The following is a 16,526-nucleotide window of genomic DNA, read 5'->3' as shown; positions in this document are numbered from 1 at the left end:
TCAGTTTCCACAGCCGGTAGTCCCTTAATGCCGTGCCGGTGGGGTAGTTATGTCAATTATGACCATAATAATAATAATCCTACTACATGTTTTATGCTGCTAATTCACGCTGTTTAGCTTGACTTACATATGCAAAAGTAACAGAAACGTAGGTTCGTCTCGTTTGTTAGATTTCGTTTAATTGGTTTAATCGAAATAAAGCATGAGATAGTATGTCTAGGTTTAACTAGGTTCAAAACTGTTCCAATTTGTAAGTCATATTTGTTGCTGGCAAACGAACCAAGTGGAATGTTGATTCAAAACTGAAAACAGGATCTCACTCACTTTTTTTCAAGATTACCAAATCGATTTTCACAAAGCTCAAAGGAAAAGTCTTACAGTTTCATGCGGAATTCCTAAATTTGTTGAGAATACTACTTCCGGTTTCGGAACTATAGGATAAACAGGATTTGTAGATTAAGTCTGCACAAACTTTTCTATTTCTTTTCAATGAACAGTTGTTTTTGCGAATTCCACGGTAATATTTTTGATGTTATGAGTACTATGAGAAAGGCATCATTACACCACTAGGTGGATAAAAACAGGTTTTTATGTATGTGATCAGTCGTCTTAAGATCAGATTTTTGATTTTCGGTGATTTTCGCAGCCCTGGTTTCATCCATTCTAAATATAAAAAGAAAATCTGATTAAATTCTACCCGAAATAGAAGAATTCTACAGATATGTAATGTTTATTTTAAAAAAATAGGTATTAAATAATTTCCCAAATTCTCCAGTAAAACTGGATTCCAACGCCTCACATTCAAAATGGCACAACAATGGACAGTTGGTATTGGTATTGGCGCGATGCAAAACCCGGAAGTGGCATTATTACTCCTACACACTTAGAAAAATGTACATCTTTATAGATGCACTTAAAAGGAGCGTCGCGATTTACTTACATTCACAATTCAAAGCATGTAAAGATAAGCCATATCATGAACTTCACAGACCATTTAGCTGAACCTTACATCGATACAGAACCAAAATTTATGTTTACATGTCAATAGATGTAATATTGCGTCATCATCGAAGAAATTACGGCATTCTTGAATTTACGTCAAGCGTAAATTTCATTTTTTCTAAGAGTGTAGCTCATAAAACGGTTTTAAGTGTGTAGATAATTAATTACTCTACTGCTTTGGGCAAAAAATAGTAAGACTTTGTTCATGATTTAAACATTCTTTTTCATTCTTCCAAATCTCTCACATGAAACTTATTGGAATATAAAGACAAAAAATCAGGTATTCAACGAAACTGAAATCATTATTATAAATCTGCATTTTTTCATAAAAAAAACCTTCTCTGGTTTCGCACGTCCTTGGTGCAAAATTATGACTAGCTACTGAAAAAACAACACAATTGTTCGAAACCTTCAATCAGCACCTCATCTATCCTCCCATCCGGTTAGCCGATTAGTCGGTTGGTTGGTTGGTTGATCGTGTGCGGGGAGTGTCTCCTCAAGAAGTGAATGTTGTTTCGGTTCTGCATCCTACGAATGAAGGCGATAAGAACGTTCAGTGCGCGAACTAGAGTCCGGAGTTTGCTTGGCTTTTTTTTACAGCATCAAGCATAAAGACACCGAGCAGAGCAACGCCGCAGACGAAATATATGTTCCCAAGGTGAGCAACACCATGTATAGAAGGCAGTGTAGGTTCGATTTTTTCCCCTTGTATTCCGATTTTCCTGCTAAATGGCGATCATGTTTCGCAAACGTGCAACTCTATGATAGAACCCACCGAGCAGCCATTCGGGCGGGCACACGATTGAGATCGGAAGAAACCCCCATGGCAAAGAAACGGGGGAACAAACACCGTAGCGGGCCAATCCGTGGTATGATACGGCCCGAAACTGGATTTTCCGATACTTTTTACCCCATGCATGGCAACAACATGGGTTGTTCTGTGGTAACAGCAGAAAAAAAAAATGTCGCTCTGGTTTCGGTTGTAGTTAATGGGACGATCGGGTTCGGATTAATGACGGGGTATAAGCGAGCACGATCTTGGTGATTATGATTTATGAAAAAGACCCGAAGAAAATTATGTTTACGGTCGCTTATGGAAGCGACTATTAATTTAAAGTGTAAGTTTCGAAACAGTTCATGACGAACTAACGAACGTAATCAATTAAAACCAATTGGTAGATGATGAAAATTTGAAGTCTCGAAAATGCAAAAACAAAAGTTCAATTTGTAACAATCGTGGTAATTGAGACGATTTATTAATTATACTAAATGTTCCCATCTTTCTGGTAACTTATGATACCGCGCTCGTACAATTTCTGGACCTTAAGATTAACATAACTCAACCAAGCGCAATTTGCGCTCATCATTACTATTGTAATTTTTGAACATTTGAAAAATGTTGCTGCCTTCGAAATAAATGATCGTCCGATGGCGCAATGTCGGGCCTGTGTGTATAGCCAATATGTGAGGTCGTAGACAAAAACGACTCCTTTGCGATTCACTAGCTATATGGCTTATTCTCTTGTTTTTAAGAAGGGAAATAAAGCTTATATATCAAATTATCGTGGGATAGCGCTGTGTCGAAGTTACTTGAAAATATAGTTCTGGACTTCATCAAGCATAACTGCAATAACTACATCTCGGAAACACAACACGGTTTTATGCCAACTACTACGAACTTATTGTCTTATACGTCTTTTATAATTCGATCCCTACAAGCGCGCCTTCAAGTTGACGCTATCTATACGGATTTCTCCGCAGCCTTTGACAAGATAAACCACCAAATTGCAGTTGCTAAACTCGAAAAACTTGGATTCAGTGGATCTTTACTCAACTGGCTCCAATCATATCTTATTGGTCGGGAAATGTTAGTGAAAATCGATGAATTCACTACAACACCGTTTGCTGTAGGTTCTAGAGTCCCTCAAGGCAGTCACTTGGGACCATTTTTATTCTTGCTCTATCTCAATGATCTCAACTTTCTATTGAAATGCAACAAACTATCTTTCGCAGATGATTTTAAGCTACATCATCTAGTAAGATCACCCGACGACACTATATTTTTACAGTCACAGCTTGAATCATTCGTGAACTGGTGTAACGACAATAGAATGGTCTTAAATGCCTCGAAATGTTCCGTTACGTCGTTTACTCGCAAACACTCGCTATTTAGCTACGACTATAACATTTCGCAGAATGTACTGAGCCGAGAGTCTACCGTTAAATATTTAAGTATCGTTCTTGATACCAAGTTGAATTTCAAAAGTCATATCGATTATGTGATCTCTAAGGCCTCCAAGCTTTTAGGTTTCGTCTTTCGCATTACTAAGAGCTTTGTCACTGTACATTGTCAGCCCAGTATCAAATCGACATAGATCGGATCGAAGCTATTCAACATAAATTTGTTAGATTTGCCCTGCGTAACCTACCATGGAGAGACCCTACCAATCTTCTTAGTTACATAGATCGCTGTAAGCTTATTGATCTTGACCGGTTATTCGTTCGTCGGAATGTCTCCAAGGCAACTTTCGTTCTATTTCTTCGCGTTTCGCCTTCGGCTCGTCAGTGCTTAAAGCAGTTCAAACTGATCTGCCATCTCGTGCCTAGCAGTTCAACTTAAACCGCTAAGCAGACGCAAAGTTTGCACTATTTATGCAACCCTCAAATAATATTTCACAAGTGCTACATTATTTCTGACGTCTCAGGCGTAAACGAGTGACGACTTATTACTGGCCGACGCAGAATGTGTACATTTAGGGGTTTTGTTGGTTTGTGCAAAAAGCACATATTTTGTTTCTATTTCCTCGCGTTTCGCCTACGGCTGGCTAACCCCTAAATGACCAAACCTGCATCGGCCAGAAATAGTCGAAAACACGTTTTCGTTCGGCACGCCAGAAAATACATTGCACTTCGTTGCAAAACAAAAAGTGTTCTGTAAGTAGTAGAAACTTTACGTCTGCTTAGCGGCTCAAATTGAACTGCCGAGTTTAGCACTAAGCAGTTCAATTTGAACTGCTCTGCACTGATGAGTCAAAGACGTAAAAATAATAAAAACGGTTATGTACCCTAGCACAAAATTTGACTAACCCCTAAATGAAATAAAAGTGGTTGAATATTACAAGAAAGTGTATTAATAGCTTTATATTTCGAAACGGTCGTAGAATGCAGTAGAGTTTGTATATAGTCAGCGACCTGTGAAAAATTGGTCAAAAGTGAACAATTACGTGAAAAAAAATGTACTGCATTCACTATTAAAGTGCTTGTTACCAACGAAATATAATTATTTACTCTCGGATGGTTTTCGCAGAAATATACAAAATTTCCGAAAAACAAACGAACGGCTCAGAAGAGCTAGTTCTTTCGGTAGAACTGTCTACTTTTAAACGGTTTTTGGAAATGAGCCGTTTTGCTCATCACTAGAAAGTCTCAACTTACCAAGATACTGTTAGTCATTAGTCTAGTTAATGAAGATCTAGATTATTTTATCGTGATGAGTATTGACATTGAATCTTTCATTGAAATTTTTTGAGTATAAATCTCGACAATCTGCATTCAATTATATTAGGAAATAGGAAAATGGAAGAAATTAAAAAATGGAAGAAATAAAGATCGTACGGATGCAACAAAAGAACAGAAGAAATAAAGAAGAAACAGAAGAAATAAGTAGCGGAAAAATAAAGAACGGAAAAAGTAAACTCTTTTTCTTTTTTAACGACTAAGTTTAGTAGTCAATATTTCTTTTTTTTTGCGATATTCTCTAAACCAGAGACCTTTTTTTGTAGAAACAGACAATGAAAATTATAGAATGATAGTACTCAAGGGAGAGCAAGGATGTGAATATATAGAACGGAAAGGTGAGACGTGACAAAGGGTCATTAAGCAAGCTCCGCTGGTAGAAGGTAAAAGTTAAGTTACTAGAAGATTTCTGCTTGCTTAATGACCCTCTGTCACGTCTCACCTTTCCGTTCTATATATTCACATCCTTGCTCTCCCTTGAGTACTATCATTCTATAAGTTTCATTGTCTGTTTCCACAAAAAAGTCTCTGGTTAAGAGAATATCGCAAAAAGAAAAAAGTAAAGTATAAAAAAATAAGAAATGGGATGAGTGCAATAGAAAAACGGAAGAAATAAAGAACGCACGGACGAAAAAGAAATAGAAGAAATAAAGAACGGCGGGAATGAAGATCAGGAAAAATGAAGAACGAAAGAAATAAACAATGGAAGAAATAGAAGACAGAAAAAATAAAGAACTGAAAAAATAAGAGTGGAATAAATGAAGAATGGGAGAAATAGCGCACGGACGAAATAGGAAACGAAAAATATACTTAAAACAAAGAAATAAAGAATGGAAGAAATAAATAAAGAACGAAAATAGAAGAAGAGGAGGAAACAAAATAGGAAGAAATTACGAAGGAAGAAGGGAAGGAAGAAGTAAGAAGGAAAGTTTTCAATGCTGTTATTTGGTGCGTTTGCGTTTTTATAATGGCTGTATATTATTTAGTCGTTTGCGGGATTTTTAAAATATTCATGTAGATTTTCATTTCAAATGGATATCATTAAAACACTTCGCTGGCTCAATCCTAGTTTGCATGTTCATTAGTTCATTAGTACAAAGCAGAATCCAAAATACACTCAATTACTGAAAACTCGGCGTTCCATGATTTATTTCTGGGTGCTTTTGCTGAGTTAACTGTACAACTTTGTTTGATTACTTCGACAATAATTGACAGTTTTGAAATTTGGGACAGTTGAGTTCTTCTCCACACAACATTGCAAACTTGAATTCAGTCCTACGTGAAATGTCGTCTTCGGAATCTTTAAAAAAAAATACCTTCTTTTGTGTATAACTTTTTGACGGATGGGTAACAAATTGATGGAAAACTAGTTCAGAGTGCAATGTTAACATGTGCGAAATTTCGTTACAATCTTTAAAGTGTTTATCGAGATGGGTCCCAAGCAAAAAGTTGGGAATCGACATGTTCATAAGATTAGAACAATTATATTTTGCGAAACGGAAACTATTGATGATATCATAGCAGCTCGCTTTGTCGAAATGGCACTCGACGAAACGACAGTTGACGAATCAAATTCCAACAAAATTATCCAGGCCAACTGACTGATTGATTTGTATCAATTTTACTTAATAAAAACCAAATAAAAAATTCCTAAGAATGAAAACCAATTCACTAGACATTTTACCCCTCATTCCCTAAAATTTGTACCGGTGTCATTGTATCTTATGAAACCAAATCGGATAGGATAACCAAATCAAACCGGTGCATCGTCGGATTTTTATTTTCACTTTTAATCGAAATCAATTATATCTGAGGTAATTAACTTCTACTTTTCTTCGGCTGGTTGAGGCTTGTTATTGGAATTGTTTTTCCCGTCTCTCACCCCGTCATGATGCACGCCGGAAACAACCGTGAGCTGACTGATCGATACGGTATTCGGTATGAATCCAACCGTCAGTATCTGATGGTGCCCATGTGCACTAGCAATCCGTTGATACGCGATAATGCCAGAGCTAGTGGATACCGTGCCCGCGATAACGTACAAAATCGATTGCAGCTTTGATTAATTACCGTGCCATTAACACCCGCCCCTTTCCGTTGCGGGTTTCTGTTTTCGATCGTCGCCACTTCAGCAGCAGTCGTGAACTTTTCTCACTTGATTTCCTCTTCTTCTACTACTACTATTATAGTAATGGTCATAATTTGTTCTAAGCTTTTGTCGTCCAAAATATTTTAGAATCTCGTTGATTTCATTAAAACATTTCCAATTTCCACACGGCATTTGCGACTTCGATTCCACCTATTCGATGTCTGGATGAACTGAGAAGACACGAACACCGCTCGATTGGCGGTCGGATCAAGCTTTATTTGATTATGATTCGCTGGCTGCCGAGTGCCGACTGTCAGCCGTGGAGAGCTCTTTCCGCCCGACTGGGCAGCCAACATGCAGTCGGGGAAGGTTTTAGGCATTTGTGCTATCAGTTTGTACTTGTTTCGCATACATCTTAGTTGGAAAAAGGCTAGCAGAAAAATATTCGCTGTAAAATCGCACAATTAGTGGTTAATTACAGGGCGCTTCTCTGTAAGCCTGTTGGATAAAGTTTCATTTTTAGTTTTTCGTGCAATGCGAACGTTTTAGATCAGAAAGCCGTTTTTACAGGCCAATTGTTTTGTTTCAGTTATTTTGTACACCTCGGAACATCCAACGGCTTGTAGTAATAGTGAAAAAAAAATTGCGAATAATTACATAGTTCGATTAGCTGACCGGTTATAATTTTGATAAATCAGTACCACAACCCAATATTTTGCATACGGGTGGCGGTAATTCTGTGGTAAACGGATTGATGAAACTTTTTCTTGATATCTCGAAAGAGTGGTTTTAGTGGTGCTTAGCATGCGACTTATTCGCCGCAGCATAGCGACACAAGTATTCCTCAATTCTAATGGAAACGTTATTTAAATACGACGCACAAGTTTTCGAACGATTTTATTTATTATTCCGAGTTACAAACAATTATTCTTATCATTATTATCATTAATGATATTACTGTTGTTTCCTCTTGAAACTTCAGGTGGATAACTACCCACATTTGAAATTTTTGAGTGAGTAGTACTACCACAAACGAATTTCCAGACATGACAGTCACGATCTTTTTTTGGCGCACATCTACGGTCCTCCGTGAAACTGGCACCAATGGTGATAAATTGGTTGCACTGCTGAGTTCCCATCATACATTCCTAATGCAAATGTCAAACCGTGAGAACCGTTTCGATTCGGTAGCTCATTTGTATATATTGAGATTTTATGGCACACTTTGGTTCAAATGATAACAATGCAATTAATCTCGCGCTCCACCAAGCGGTGAGTGCGGTCATTTCAGAAGGTACCGGGAACGAACCACATTTTTCAAAAATATTTATATGCACGTACATGTCTTTATTATTTATCTTTGGTACTACCCACCGTACCCACCTCTTCTACCGACCCTGAATAGAGTTTAAAATAGATAGAAAAGGACTGTCGCTGTTCAATAGTAAAGGGTGAATTTTAAGAGATATAAATTATTGATTTAAAAAAAATATGAGAAAATTAATGAAATCTTTATTAGAATCGATAGAACGATCAATATAATTTAATGTTTGAAGATGATTTCATGCATATGTTGGCCGCGGCTCTGCTTTAGATAGCCCAAGGCCAGTATCTTACGAATAATGTGACCGGCCCATAATCCACACCAAACAGTTACTTTTTTGTTTGATACATTGGTAGCTTTTGCAATTCGTATCCATTCAACCAGAAATGAGCTTCATCACTGAACACAATTTTTCGATAAAAAAGTGGATATTCCTCCAACTTTGCCAGCGTCCATTCACGATTAAATTGTAGACCAAACGACAATTCATGATCAAATTATTGACCAAACTGAACAAGTTTGATAATGACACAAGACACGATTTACGCGTGATCCGTCAAAAAACAGTGTTGCCAAAACTGATACCAGAAAAAATCACCCTTTATATGATTTGATAGAATGATAGAATATTTTCTCTACTTTTCAAACATCACTATGCGATCCTGCGTATTTCGGCACCTTAAAAGTTATTTTCAATCGTTTGCGAGGTCGACAATAAAAAGGAAAGACAAAGGCTAAACTGTTGTATTTTTTATATTATTTGACAATTTTTTTGCCGTGAATACGACTTACTTTACTATGGGGTGCCTTTTCAAAATTTACCCTCTGAGAGAGTGATAAGTTTTTGATCGTGAATATCTCTTGTTGTATCTAACGAATCAACAAAATTTTTGCTACACGCCATCGGAAATATGATCACAATTTTATGATAAAATTATCAGTTGTGTGACATAATCTTAAATAATTCTAATTTAAACTTTTTTGAAATGTTTGGTATAAACGAATATCAAAGGGGATAATCCATAAGGCGCGTTTGACTTGCTCGTATTTTTAAAGCTTATAGCTCAGTGATCTGTGAAACGATTTATATAATCTAACTACCAATAGAATCGAAAGTTTTCAACTTAAACATGTATAGCAAAAGCATTGAAGTATTTCAATAGTACACTATTGAAAAACCTGTCTCATTTGACCCATGTCAACACCAGCCAATCAGAACGCGTTATGAAGAAGAGAACAAAATATCTGCTGCTGTACAACAAATCGTTCGAGAAAAATGTTCCGAAAAGTGGTGAATATCGTAGTGAGTTCCTCAATTTGGTCCTTCTGAATGCTAGAAACGAATCCCTACAGCATATTGATAGTTTCTTTCAATAAATTATGCAAATCCGAAATGAAATAATCGACATTAAAACTCTGTATGCGGCTATTTTTATAGCCGTTAGGACCGCCCATTAGTGAAAAAGCTACAAACGAAATCAGGTAGAAACAAACCTCTCAACAAAAATTGGTTTAGTTTGGATTCTATCGCCACTGCGAGCAGATGTGTTTTGTGTCGTTTGCAAAGCTAGTTTCGCTTCCGACAAGAGCGATTACGTCACAGCTGCCAGTTATTTACATTGGTGCAAAAGCAACGGTGGAGAGCATTACACAAAATCTAATATCTCTAAAAGTTTTCTAAAGAACTATTAGGATTTGTTGTTCGCAAATCGAAAGGAAATATCCTCAGTTTAGTGCAAATCTAGAACTGTTTGATTTGATTTTTGCACTTTTCACTGTGTGAAATTCATAGTAATCTAGATCAAGTGAAGCCTTCTTTGTTTTTGCGTAAAATGTGGAAAAGAGGAATGCTTGCATAATTCATACAATTGATCAATTGATATTCGGAAGTGTTAAGGAACATGTCAGTTGTTTTCGTATTCACGACATCCAGTTATGTCCCTGACATTACCCACCCGCCTTTTTCTTTTTGCGATATTCTCCTAAACAGAGACCATTTTTTTGTAGAAACAGACAATGAATATTATAGTATGATAGTACTCAAGGGAGAGCAAGGATGTGAATACAGAACGGAAAGGTGAGACGTGACAGAGGGTCATTTAAGCAAGCAGTAATCTTCTAGTAACTTAACTTTTACCTTCTACCAGAGGAGTTGGGCTTAGGCATCTGAACAATGCGAATCACCCAAATCTCTGGTTTGTCGGAAAGTAGTGATAAAGGTCTTTTACCATTTACTATCCGAACCGGCAATTGACAATTTTTTATTTTCATTTCCTAATTTTAATAATCTTAATTTTCTATCAATCAAGTTCCGTTTGAAAAAGCAGTTTTGATTGATTTGAGTCATTTGATAAAAAAACTTTTAAATTCTTTGAGCTGGTTTAGATTCTATTTCTTTTTTTGTTACTCGATTTATTATATAACTATTCCTTGGACAAAAAACCAAGCTAGTCGGATGAACAAGAATTTTTATCGTTTTTTATGTAGCCGAAAACTGTTTTTCGATAATTATATGCAGGGCCGACTTGGCCATACATTTGTTCTTCCAGTCCTTATTTTTTCGTTCCGTTCTTCTCTTCTTTTTTTCTTCCGATAGCTTCTTCTTCCATTCTTTATTTCTTCCTTTCTTTATTTATTCCATTCTCTATTCCTTTCGTTCTTCAATTTTTTTATTTTCATTGTTTCTTCTGTTATTTATATCTTCCGTTTTTTATTCCTTCTGTTCTCCTATTTTCTTCGATTCTATTTTTTCCCTTAACTATTGATTCCTTAATTTTTTCTCTACTTGATTTCTTCCTTACTTTATTTCTTTCTTTCTAAAATTCTATCTCTCCTTGTTCTTTTCTTTCTCTATTTCACTCTTTTGTTAGTTTTCTCTTTTGCTATATCTTCTGTTACTCATTTCCTTTCTGCTTCATTACTTCCGTTCCTTATTTATTCATAATCACTTATTTATTTTCTCTTCCCTACATCCCTCTTCCTGGCTCCAACTGCTTATCTCGTTATTTATACTTTTATTTCTCTCTTTCTTCATTTCTTCGTTTCTTTTCTTCTCTCACTCTTTGTTTGTTTCTTTCTTCAATACTTATTTTACTATTTTTATTTCTTTATTGTTATCTTTTCTTATTTACTTTTTTTTTCTTATTTTTCTCTTCAATTCTTCCTTACTTTATCTTTACATTTCCCTTTTCTTTACCGATAATTGTACTTCTTCCGTTTTTATTTTTTCTTTTCTTTTATAATATTTTCCTTTATTTATTTGTTTATTCATTCCATGGTTTCTTTACTTCCTTTCTTTATTGTTTCTTCAAAAATCAATTCTTTTTTTCTTTCAGGTACTATTCGTCTATTTGTTCATGCCATTCCTGTTTGTTTCACCCTTTTTTTCTTTTTTTTCTTACTGTCTTCATTTCTTTCTTTCATTTCTTCCTTCCTTTCTTTCTTTCGTTCTTTCTTTCTTTCTTCATTCATTTCTTCCCATTTTGATTCCTTACTAGCCTAATTTTTTCTTACTTTGTTTTTTTTCCAGTGTTGTTTCTTGTTTACCTTATTTCTTACCTTTTCAGTTTCTTTCTTTTTTCCTCTCGTTTACTGTTCTTATATTTCACTTCCTTTAGTTATTTCTTCTCTTCTTTATTTCTGAACTTGTGCAATTCGTCTTTTCTTTGTGTCTTAATTTTTCGTGTATCTCTATTTTTTCTGGTACCGTTTTTCCATTACGTTGTCCGGAGCACCAGTTTGCAACCACAAAACGTTACAAGTTTGTAGCACGTGAAATCAGATCGAACAAATACCGCGGACCGTCGCAGGACCGTCAATAGTCGGCTGCAGATAAATCTGCTAACACCATCTGCATTGGTGCAATTTATAAACAACCGCATCCACCCGACATCCCCCCTGGGGGCGAGATCCCTGCACCTACCTACAAGGCATTCGAGCCTTCCAAAGACATCCGAAACCTGTTTCACGAGTCTATTTAGAAAGGGAAAAGGCCATTTGGAAATATTGCAAAAAAAAATTACTGAAACTGAGGCGACTCGTTAGAGGTGCAGTGTTTACCACTCACATAAATGGGTTTTTGATCTTTGATATATATTTAATAAATTATCTCCATTTATTGCTAGTTCTTTTTCGATTCTAGCCGTTCTTCGTTTTAGTGTTTTTCGGATGACTTTCCAGTCAGCTAACAGCGCAAAACACGACTTTGTTGCTTAGTACCTTAGTGCGGATCAAACGAATAGCTTTGTGTGCCCGTTCAATTATGTTGTCACTGTTGCATAATGTTGCCTGATGTACTGCTCAATGAGCTCGCAATTATGTTTTACGCTACACTTCCAAATAGATTGAATCACCCTCACTTAATGTTATCATTTGAATGCTTTGCCGGGAAGCATTTTTTTCTGTTAGAATTAATAATATGTTTTATTTCATTTCCTTTATCTCAAATTGGGTTCATTTATTTTTTCTGTTCATGAATAATTAATTTTGAAGTTATAAACTGAATCGTATATCGGCCGTATGCGGGCCCGTAGTGCCACTATGAGAATATCAAATAATATATCCAGAGTTACTTACAGCCAAACATTTTAATCAATTAGTATAACATTTCGTCATAAAACACAGCTTCATGAACAATAAAACTGTAATAATCACAAACACACAAACAAATAAGAATAAAACATAAATAAATAACGCCTTAAAAATCTCCCGTCATCTTTCTCATTGTCAAGATCGACTGCCTCACCGACTTCAATTCCACGCATCGTCGTGCCGTCCAGGATCTGGAATTGGAATGCAATTCCGGTTCGTAAGAAAAAGGTCATCTCTTTCTGTGCATATTCCGAGCTCCGAGGCTATCGCGCAACTCGACCGTAATCAGCCTCGGCACGCCACACGCCACGCCAAGCTGCCGATTCGATATTAGCAACGGACAAACGCCCTGTCCATTCTACTCAGAATCGATCGCAATCTGACGTGGAGGGGACCCGAGGCTCAACCGATTCGAACTCAACATCAGCAGTCACATCTCATGAGCAGGACACAGCAGACACTTTATGATTTTCTACCCGTTCAGATTGAAATGTCAAGGTAGCTCAATCTATGCGATTTTGTGATTTTTTTTTTCCTGTATGTAGTAGCTATGGACAGGGTGGTGTTCCTACTTCGACCCTATCTGGGATAGCGTAAAGTCGCTTATTTTTCGGTCTTCGACTTATTGTTGTGAAGCCGTCACGACAATACCTTCAACTTTTGAAACTAGATTAAAAAACTGTAGATCAATGAAGTAGCAAAATTGTATTTCTCAAAGCATGACTCAAACCAGGGAAGCATTCTCCGATCTGTGCAAGTACTCTGCTGCTAAGCTATCGTGGAAATATTGTGATTTTCAGCGGACGGAATGTGACGGAATCGCCGCAGAATAGCGAAATAATGAGCGTCAGAATCACAGGTGCCATGTAGCAGATTTGCATGTAAATTTGCCGATTTCTTTTTCAAGCAAACTCTGCAATTTTGCAGACTTTTCACAGGTTTTTGGAACTTTTATATACAATCGTCAAATTTACAGACTTTTAAAATTGCATTGGGCTGCTTGTACGTTTTTGCTCATCATACTTATAAAATCTTAATTTTGACATTCCATTCGGCAAATTTTAACCACCGGTAAAATGTCATTCGAAAAATTTTGCCGCTGGCGAAACGACTTCCGGAAAATTCTGCTAATCGATGAAACGACATTCGAAGAAATTTCCCAACCAGCATAACATTTGAAATGAAATTACCGATCGGAAAAAAATACTTTAAAGTGTTGAAGTCAATCGTCAGAGTGACATTCCATTCGGCAAATTTCAACAACCGGTAAAATGAGAATCGAAAAATTTGGCCACTGGCGAAATGACATTCGGAAAATTCAGCTAATCGATGAAACGACATTCGAAGAAATTTTCCAATCACCATCACATTTGAAATGAAAAGTCTGGTCAGCAAAATAACATTAAATTAGGTCAATCCACAAAATGACACTCCATTTGGTAAATTTTACCCGGCAAAATGACATTTTATCACTGGCGAAATGGCATTCGGAAAATTCAGCTAATCGATGAAATGACATTCGAAGAATATTTCCAATCAGCGTCACATTTGAAATGAAATTGCCGGTCGGAACAATTACATTGAAGTAATTGCGTTGATCGTCAAAACGATATTCCATAAGGCAAATTTTAACAACCAGCGAAAAGTCATTCGAAAATTATTGCCACTGACGAAATGACATACGGAAAAATCTGCTAATCGGTGAAATGACATTCGAAGAATTGGTACAATCAGCATCACATTCGAAATGAAATTACCGGTAGGGAAAATTACATTAAAGTAATTAAATCAATCGGCAAAATAACAACCGGCGTATGACATTTGGAAAAATCTGCTAATCGATTAAAAGACATTCGAAGAATTTGTCCAATTAGCAAAACATTTGAAATTAAATTTCCGGTAGGCAAAATTACTTTGAAGTAATTAAATCAATCGGCAAAATGACTTACCATTCGGTAAATTTTAACAACCGCCGTATGACATTTGGAAAAATCTGCTAATCGATTAAATGACATTTGAAGAATTTTCCCAGTCAGCATCACATTTGAAATGAAAAGTCCGGTCAACAAAATAACATTAAATTAGGTCAATCCACAAAATGACACTACATTTGATAAATTTCAACCGGCAAAATGACATTTTACCACTGGCGAAATGACATTCGGAAAATTCAGCTAATCGATGAAATCACATTCGAAGAATTTTTCCAAACAACATCACATTTGAAATGAAATTGCCAGTCGGAAAAATTACATTAAAGTAATTGCGTCAATCGTCAAAATTATATTCCATTCGGCAAATTTTTAACAACCAGCGAAATGTCATTCGAAAAATTTTACCACTGACATTCGTAAAAATCTGCTAATCGGTGAAATGACATTCGAAGAATTGGTACAATCAGCATCACATTCGAAATGAAATTACCGGTAGGGAAAATTACATTAAAGTAATTAAATCAATCGGCAAAATAACAACCGGCGTATGACATTTGGAAAAATCTGCTAATCGATTAAAAGACATTCGAAGAATTTGTCCAATTAGCAAAACATTTGAAATTAAATTTCCGGTAGGCAAAATTACTTTGAAGTAATTAAATCAATCGGCAAAATGACTTACCATTCGGTAAATTTTAACAACCGGCGTATGACATTTGGAAAAATCTGCTAATCGATTAAATGACATTCGAAGAATTTTCCCAGTCAGCATCACATTTGAAATGAAAAGTCCGGTCGGCAAAATAACATTAAATTAGGTCAATCCATAAAATGATACTCCATTTGGTAAATTTTAACCAGCAAAATGACATTCGAAAATTTTTACCACTGACGAAATGACATTCGGAAAAATCTGCTAATCGGTGAAATGACATTCGAGGAATTGGTACAATCAGCATCACATTCGAAATGAAATTACCGGTAGGAAAAATTTTATTATTGGTAATTTTACTGATTGTAATGTATGGTTAGTTCTGGAGGATCCAGCCTACAGTTGGTGGTTCGGTAGTAAATTGCAGGTGACGTATCCATGTGGGTCCGCGGGAAACATCCCTGGTGATCAACGTTTCGAAAGCTTATTGGATCATCTTCAAGGTAGAATGACCCAAAATATTCTTTGTAAAGTAGAGTATGGTAGCATAAAATCTTTCTGTGTCTGTCGATTGGCATATTGGTCACTAACTTTGCAAGATTTTGTCGTCATCCTGTCGCATCACTATTTCTGTTAACCGCCAGTGAAAAGAACATGTCTAAAGTATCAACTTTCATCAAATTTATTATGATAAAAGGCGCGAAAGTTTCAATTGTTGCGTTCAAGTACCTGTGATCTGATCAAAAATAAACAAACATTGAAACAAACGTTGGCGAGCAACCAAGGAAGTAAAACTGAATTAGGACCAGTACCCTAAGTGGACAAAACACTCATGACACCCAGTTGATGCAGCAGCTTGCGTGTTGTCTACTGTAGTAACCGATGTGAAAACATTGTGTGTGTGCACACCTCCCTGACAAGCACCTGTTCGAGCGAACCTAAACTGTGCAAAATTGTGCGATTCAACCGTCTGATCCCGGGTTAGCGGCTGTCACTTCAAATTAGTCTTTGTTTGTAAAAGGGCAACCGGCTGTGTTTGTTTATAATTTCAGTGGATATTTAATTCTGCAGCGTATTTTTCAGTGAGTTTAAGACATAGACAAAGGATTGAGTTTAAGCTTCGCGCTATCCGATGACTTCATGAACAGCCAAGGGAGTGATAAAAATATGTTTTAGAATTTCCCGATTGTTTATGGCTCAAAGATACCCAAACTGGTCCTTGCAGTCCACCAATGCGCGACAACACAAGTGAAGGCCAAAGGCGATTCGCTTCGCTGTCGCATTCGTAAAGTGAGTTTGAGAACCACTGGTTTTGCTAAATTTGACTTCAGGTCTGCCGATTTGCGCAGGTTTTTTTTTGCAGAAAATCAAGTTTTTCGCGCACAATTCACAGGTCGCGGTCCTGTTTTTAATTTTTTT

Source organism: Malaya genurostris, chromosome 3 (assembly GCF_030247185.1).
Source record: "Malaya genurostris strain Urasoe2022 chromosome 3, Malgen_1.1, whole genome shotgun sequence".
Lineage (NCBI taxonomy): Eukaryota > Metazoa > Arthropoda > Insecta > Diptera > Culicidae > Malaya > Malaya genurostris.
The sequence above is the reverse complement of the archived record's forward strand: the minus strand, read 5'-3'. Positions refer to the sequence as shown.